This window comes from Trachypithecus francoisi, unplaced genomic scaffold (genome assembly GCF_009764315.1).
Source record: "Trachypithecus francoisi isolate TF-2019V2 unplaced genomic scaffold, Tfra_2.0 Lachesis_group3, whole genome shotgun sequence".
NCBI classification, from domain to species: domain Eukaryota; kingdom Metazoa; phylum Chordata; class Mammalia; order Primates; family Cercopithecidae; genus Trachypithecus; species Trachypithecus francoisi.
Window position 1 is genome coordinate 107,820,810 of NW_022681468.1, and position 6,000 is coordinate 107,826,809.

The window sequence follows — 6,000 nt, forward strand, 5'->3', positions numbered from 1 at the left end:
CAGTATGGTAACGAGCATTAAACTTTGTCAAAAGTCCCAGACTATACCAAAAACCTGCGATGCAGACAGGCAGAGAAAGTGGAAGACGTTTTAAGTGGAATTTTCTTCTCTTGTGATAACACTTATTGAGTGTTTGCAGACTGCTTTAAATGCCTTACATGTATTATCTTATGTAGTTTAATACTCATGCATCTGTGAGGCAAAGTTCATTCCCATTTTATAGATGATGAAACAAATGAATGGAAGCTAATTACTTGTATAAATACAGGTTAAAAAAAAACTTTGGAAATACACATGAGGAGGAAGACAGTAGGAGAGGAAGATTTACCTACCTTTAGGGCTAATAAATCAGATTTAAAATAAAATAAGGAAATTAGAAAATTTAAATACTATAATTAATATGCTTGATTTAATATATATTTAGCCTCTCTAACTTGCAGTTTCCTCATCTATAAAAAAGGGATGGGACTTCCTTCCTGTTGTAATGTTCTAAGGGTAGTTAAAGGATGCTTCATCTCAACAAACAACCCTGCATGTTGGGGCTATTTGTTGAGCTTTTGGAAATTCCAGAGCATAATTTCTAGGAGCTGAGCTGTTCATCCCTGAATTTTGGACTCAATCCAAGGAAAGGACCAAAATTCCCCTTTGCTTTCAATTACAGAACTGACCTGCGCTCCTGAGTTCCAGTGGCATGGAGCGTTCTGGGAGGGGCAGCTGGGATTCTGCCCAGGGTCGGGGACAGTACTGGAAGTCTGGCAGGAATTCTTCATTGACACATGCATGAGAGCAGGCGCCCTTGGTGCTGACTCTTAGCTGGCAACCCTCTTCTCCCTCCTTGAGCTAAATGCACCCCCTTTGGGGTAAAGGATTGGGCAGGGCTCCTCTCTGGTGTCTGCTCCTAGAGATAAGTCCTTGATGACTCTCTGCAGCCTCCCATTCGGGAGATAAATTTCCGATTTGGGAGGAAATCACACACCCCGCCCCATGCCCCAACACGAGTTGCTCCATCTCCCATCCCTCTGCAACGGTGGGAAGTGACTACACCCACCCTTCCCCAACCCTGGGGGATTCCAGAATTTGAAAGTTCAGAGCTGGAAAGATAAACATCACTGTGTATCCCTCACTCCCTCATTGTTTCTCTTCAGGAACAGAAAAGGAACAGAGAACCAGACTGTGCGGAAATTCATCCATCTGCAGGCGTTGTTAAGAGAACTGTTGCTGAAATTATGTTGGTGGGTTCCTCCCTTTCCTCCTTGTCAACACCCCCACCCACCTCTTAAGAAAAAAAAAGAAAGAAAAAGAAAAAAAAAACTTTGATTCTTTGTCCAAGGTAAGCTTCAACTAGCTTGGCCCTGCAAACTTCTTCTTTATTTCCAGCGATGAAACTTAATTTAGTAAAATTAGTATGAAATTTGGTGCTGGTTTTCTCACTTACAGCCTGTGTCACTTAGAATGAATTAACTGCCCTGTAACCAGGTTACCTGATCCATTACAGGAAATAATCCTATTTCCTCTGCCTACTTCACAGGGTTGTTAAACAAAAGGACATATTGAACCCAAGATTTTTTTTTTTTTTTAAGAAACGGGGTCTGGCTCTGTTGCCCAGGTTGGTCTCGAACTTCTAGGCTCAAGCAATCCTCTTCCCTCAGCCTCTGGGTAGCTGGGACTACAGGCTTGAACCCAAATTCTGTTTATAAATGGCAAAGTACATATCATGTGAAATAATCTTATCCTCAGCTCCCACTGACTTCTTCATGTATCTTACCTGCCAACCAACTCAATTCCTAGTGTTTTTGCCAAATGTGGAAGACGATTTATTTTTTTTTCCTGTACAAGTCTGTTCAAACTGTTTTCTCAGTCAGAGATGTTCCTCCTCTATCTCTGCCTTCAAAATCCTTTCCATCGTTCCCAGTCCAGTTGAAATTCCCTTCCATCCAGGAAGGCTTCCACATTCTAATGTCTCTTTCCAGAATCAGTTGCTCTCCTTCTGAACCCCTCTGGCCTTTTCTTTGTTCCTTGATGTCAGCACTGACCCTATTCCACTTACATTCACGTTCTTTGTGCGCCAGCTTATCCCTGCAATAGACAAACCATGAGTCACTCACAGACAGCGCCTTTCATCACTGCACTCCCAATGCCTGGCATTTAGCCTAGGCTGGGGACATAGCAGTGGTGATGGTAAGAAAGGGACAGGAAGAGGCCATCTCTCTCATGCATATGTGCTTGTATCCATGGATGTATTTGGAGAAAATTTACACCTTACTATTTCCCAAAGGAGTCTAAGGAAACATTAAAAACAGAACACAACTCAAGGACCAACGAGCTACAGTAAAAACAGAACAATATGTTTTAAGGCACCTGGGATGTTGTTTACTACAGTTAAACCCTGGATTTATCACTGAGTTTCCTGGATAAAAGGGAAACACACTGGCTCATATACTTATCATTGTACAATAACTTTGGAATCAGATTGGAAAAAGAAAATTTTCCTGGCACCGTGTTCAAGGAGAAATTTATCAAGTGGATCTTTATATAACAGACATGAGGTCACACAATGAGCAGCATCTCCAACGGCAGCATTGAAAAAGGACACAAAGGTTTTCAGATGGGCAATTCTTACATTCCACTGCATTTCAGAGAGAAGGGGTTTCTGCAAGGAAATGAGACATGGCCCATAGCCAGGGCTTTCTCTACATTTGTAAGAGATGCTTTGAGAACCTAAAAGAAAGAAAAGTTGGTGTAAGTCTGCTTAATATCCGATCTCAAAGACCACCTCTAGGCCAAGTGCAATGGCTCACTCCTATAATCCCAGCACTTTGGGAGGCCAAGGCAGGAGGATTTCTTGAGGCCAGGAATTCAAGGCCAGCCTAGGCAACATAGCAAGACCCCATCTCTAGAAAAGAAAAGGAAATTAGCTACGCATGGTGGCACGTGCCTTCGGTCCCAGCTACTCAGGAAGCTGAGGGAGGAGGATTGCATGAGGCCAGGAGTTTGAGATCAACCTGAGCAACACAGGGAAACCCCACCTCAAAAAAAAATTAAAAAATAAAAGCTGTGTCTAGATTTCCCTTAAGGATGCTGGTGGCTAGCTTGCAACACCTCAAGGCAGGAAGATTTAGGAAGCAAGCAGGCAGCTGGGACAAGTGTGGAATGAGGCAGGCAGAGCTCTGTGTCCACAATAGCCAGTGTCTGCCCCTCCACAAGGATGACATCAGTGGGCCCCCCGTTCATCAGGACGGATATCCAGGCCTGGTTAGCCTCAAAGGAGAGGCTGACAGGTGTCTTGGCAGGCAATGAAAGAGTCCTAGGGAATGATAGTTCATAATGGTAGCACCAGACCCCCGGGACAACTGAATTCTAAGACTACCAAGATTACAGAAAAGAACCTGCCTCAGGTGCGGCTGAATCAGAATGTGGGCACCTTGGGGTATCCATCTGTGAGTTTCAAAGGCAGAAAGGAGAGGTGGGAGCTGACCATCTCAACTGACCTCCTTACTGTATGATGGGAAGAACTGAGACTGACAGAGAGAAACTTACACCCAAGGGCTCGCATCTGTGGCTACTACAGATATAATTCCTGTGACCATCAGTTTTTTTTGTTTTTGTTTTTGTTTTTGTTTTTGTTTTTGTTTGGAGTCTCACTCTGTTACGGAGCCTCTGTCCAGGCTGGAAGGCTGGAGTTCAGTGGCGTGATCTCAGCTCACTGCAACCTCTGCCTCGTGGGTTCAAGCAATTCTCCTGCCTCAGCCTCCCGAGTAGCTGGGATTACAGGCTTGCACCACCCCGCCCAGCTAATTTTCATATTTTTAATAGAGACGGGGTTTCACCATGTTGGCCAGGCTGGTCTCAAACTCCTGACTTCAAGTGATCCACCTGCCTCCCAAAGTGCTGGAATTACAGGTGTGAGCCACACACGCAGCCTGATCGTCAGTTCTAAGACGGCTGCTTGTCTCTGCATAAAAGGGGGAGCACTTGCCTTCTGGACCCCCACACACCTGAGAGACAGCAGCGCCTCACCAAGAGTCGATGCTGAGATAGCCCCAAGGTTTTCAGCTTGAGAGTTTTATGTCTAGAAAGAACACTCTCTCTCCCTTTTCAGTCTTCCGTTTTTGTGCCTGCTGCTATGAAGACCTCCTGAAATAGCTGGCTCAGTCTCTCTTAGTCCTGTGACTCCGGAAGCCTGGCCCTGTTTCTCTGAAGTTATTTCTGGTTGGGAAGCTGGTCTCTCAGTATATCTGACTCTAATAAGACCTGAGGGTCAAGACCCCACAGTCACTTTAGGCTACCACAGACCTCACGAGGTTGGCAAAAACAGACTTCTGTTGTCCTTATCAGTCAGTGCTACAGGAAGGGAGAGTTTAGAGAGAGAGAGAGAGAGCATCACAAGGTCAGAGGAGGGGGTGGCCAGGATGCCCAGAAGGAAGACTAATTCTGTATTCCCTTCCCCGCTTAGAAGCTGTGGCTTCATTCTGGGTAGCCCTGTGTGGCCATTTCGTAGCCCTGCCAGGGCAGTTCTGTGAAGCACTGTCTCTGAATTTTGCTCAACATATCCAATCAATAAGATTGAAAATCCACTGCAAATGGAGCCCATCAGAAGTGAGGGCATCAGAACCACTGTACAGGGAGGGTCACTTAAAGATGCAGCTCAGTCCTGCCCCACCAGGAGTGCGAAATCTCAATCCATTGTTCTTATCATTATCATTATGATTATTCCTACTATTAACAACAGCAGTGATAAGAAGGGTGTTATGAGTGTGAAGAGCTTGGCAGTCAAGTACAAAATTGAGGCATAGGCTGGGCACAGTGGCTCATGTCTTAGTCCCTGCACTTTGGGAGGCCGAGGCAGGAGGATCACTTGAGCCCAGGAGTTTGAGACCAGCTTTAGCAACATAGTGGTACCCTGTCTCTACAAAAATAAAAACAAAAATAGCCAGGTGTAGTAGAACATGCCTGTCATCCCAGCTATTCAGGGTCTGAGGTAGGAGGATCGCTTGAGCCCTGGAGGTCGAGGCTGCAGCAGTAAAGTTTGATTACCCCACTGCACTTCAGCCTGGGTGACAGAGCAAGAACCTGTCTCAAAAAAAAAAAAAAAAAAAAAAAAAAAACCTGTCTCGTGTGTGTGTGTGTGTGTGTATGTGTGTGTGTGTGTGTGAAAAAAACAAAACTGAGGCACATATTTTCCCAAAAGAAATTCGGTGTGTTTTAATTTCTCCATATGCCAGGATTGGCATGAAGTTCAAAATCAACTATTCTTCCCTATGACCAAACATAGAGAAGTCTAGGCAACTGGTAGGTATCCAAAAACAGTGTTTCTTTGTGTGGGGGCATCTTTCTGTTGTTTTTTTCTTGTGTTTCCCCCAAAGCCACTATTGCATACTAGTCCTTCCCCAACTGTCTAACAGTGAGGTTCTGGATGAAGCCCTCTTGCTTACCCAAATACTCATCCAGTTGAGTGAGGCCTCTGCAGTGGTGACATGCTTCCATCAATTGCTGCCTTTCCTCCCAACCTGGCCACCTGGCACCTTGCTGTAGGCCTCAAGTCTCCCACTGACATCCACACATACATCCCCTGGGAGGTTCTGACCCTTGGAGGCATGTGATCTTGTGCTCTGGTCTCCTTCCCAGTCAATCTGAAGCTGCTTCCTTACCTGGGATCCAAGTCCACATTAACCTCCAACCCCTAGCCCTTGGCTAATCTATCCTGCAGGGCAGATCTATCCCCTCCTACAGTAGAAGAAGCTTGCCCTTCAGAGACTTTAACTTTCAAAAGCAAAGCCTTCCCTGGAGCCTTCTTAGTTGAATTCTCCAAGGAGCCAACTCTGAGAAAAGGAATGAGTGTAAGTAGGTGAATGGAAAGTGAACCCAGGACCCTGGTAGGGGCAGAGGGAAGTGAGACCGAGAAGAAGCCTACAAAGGGTACCTGATCAAGTAAATTTCCACTGTGGGCAACTGGGTCTTCATCTCTCTGGGGAACTCTAGGAGGTAACACAGAACACAAAC

At 45.4% G+C, this 6,000-nt stretch overlaps 1 protein-coding gene across 5 annotated transcripts in view; it reads right to left on the reverse strand.

Annotated features, from left to right (window-relative positions):
• Positions 1-839, reverse strand: part of CFAP161 (cilia and flagella associated protein 161) — a 68,085-nt gene extending 67,246 nt beyond the window's left edge. For 4 of the 5 annotated variants that reach the window (XM_033189211.1, XM_033189210.1, XM_033189208.1 and 1 more), the window contains exon 1: positions 669-837. The gene's annotated coding sequence lies outside the window, so the exon portion shown is untranslated. Of the gene's footprint in view, positions 1-668 lie in introns of all 5 variants that reach the window. The other variant, XM_033189212.1, reaches the window with a different exon arrangement.
• Positions 840-6,000: the final 5,161 nt, after the last annotated feature.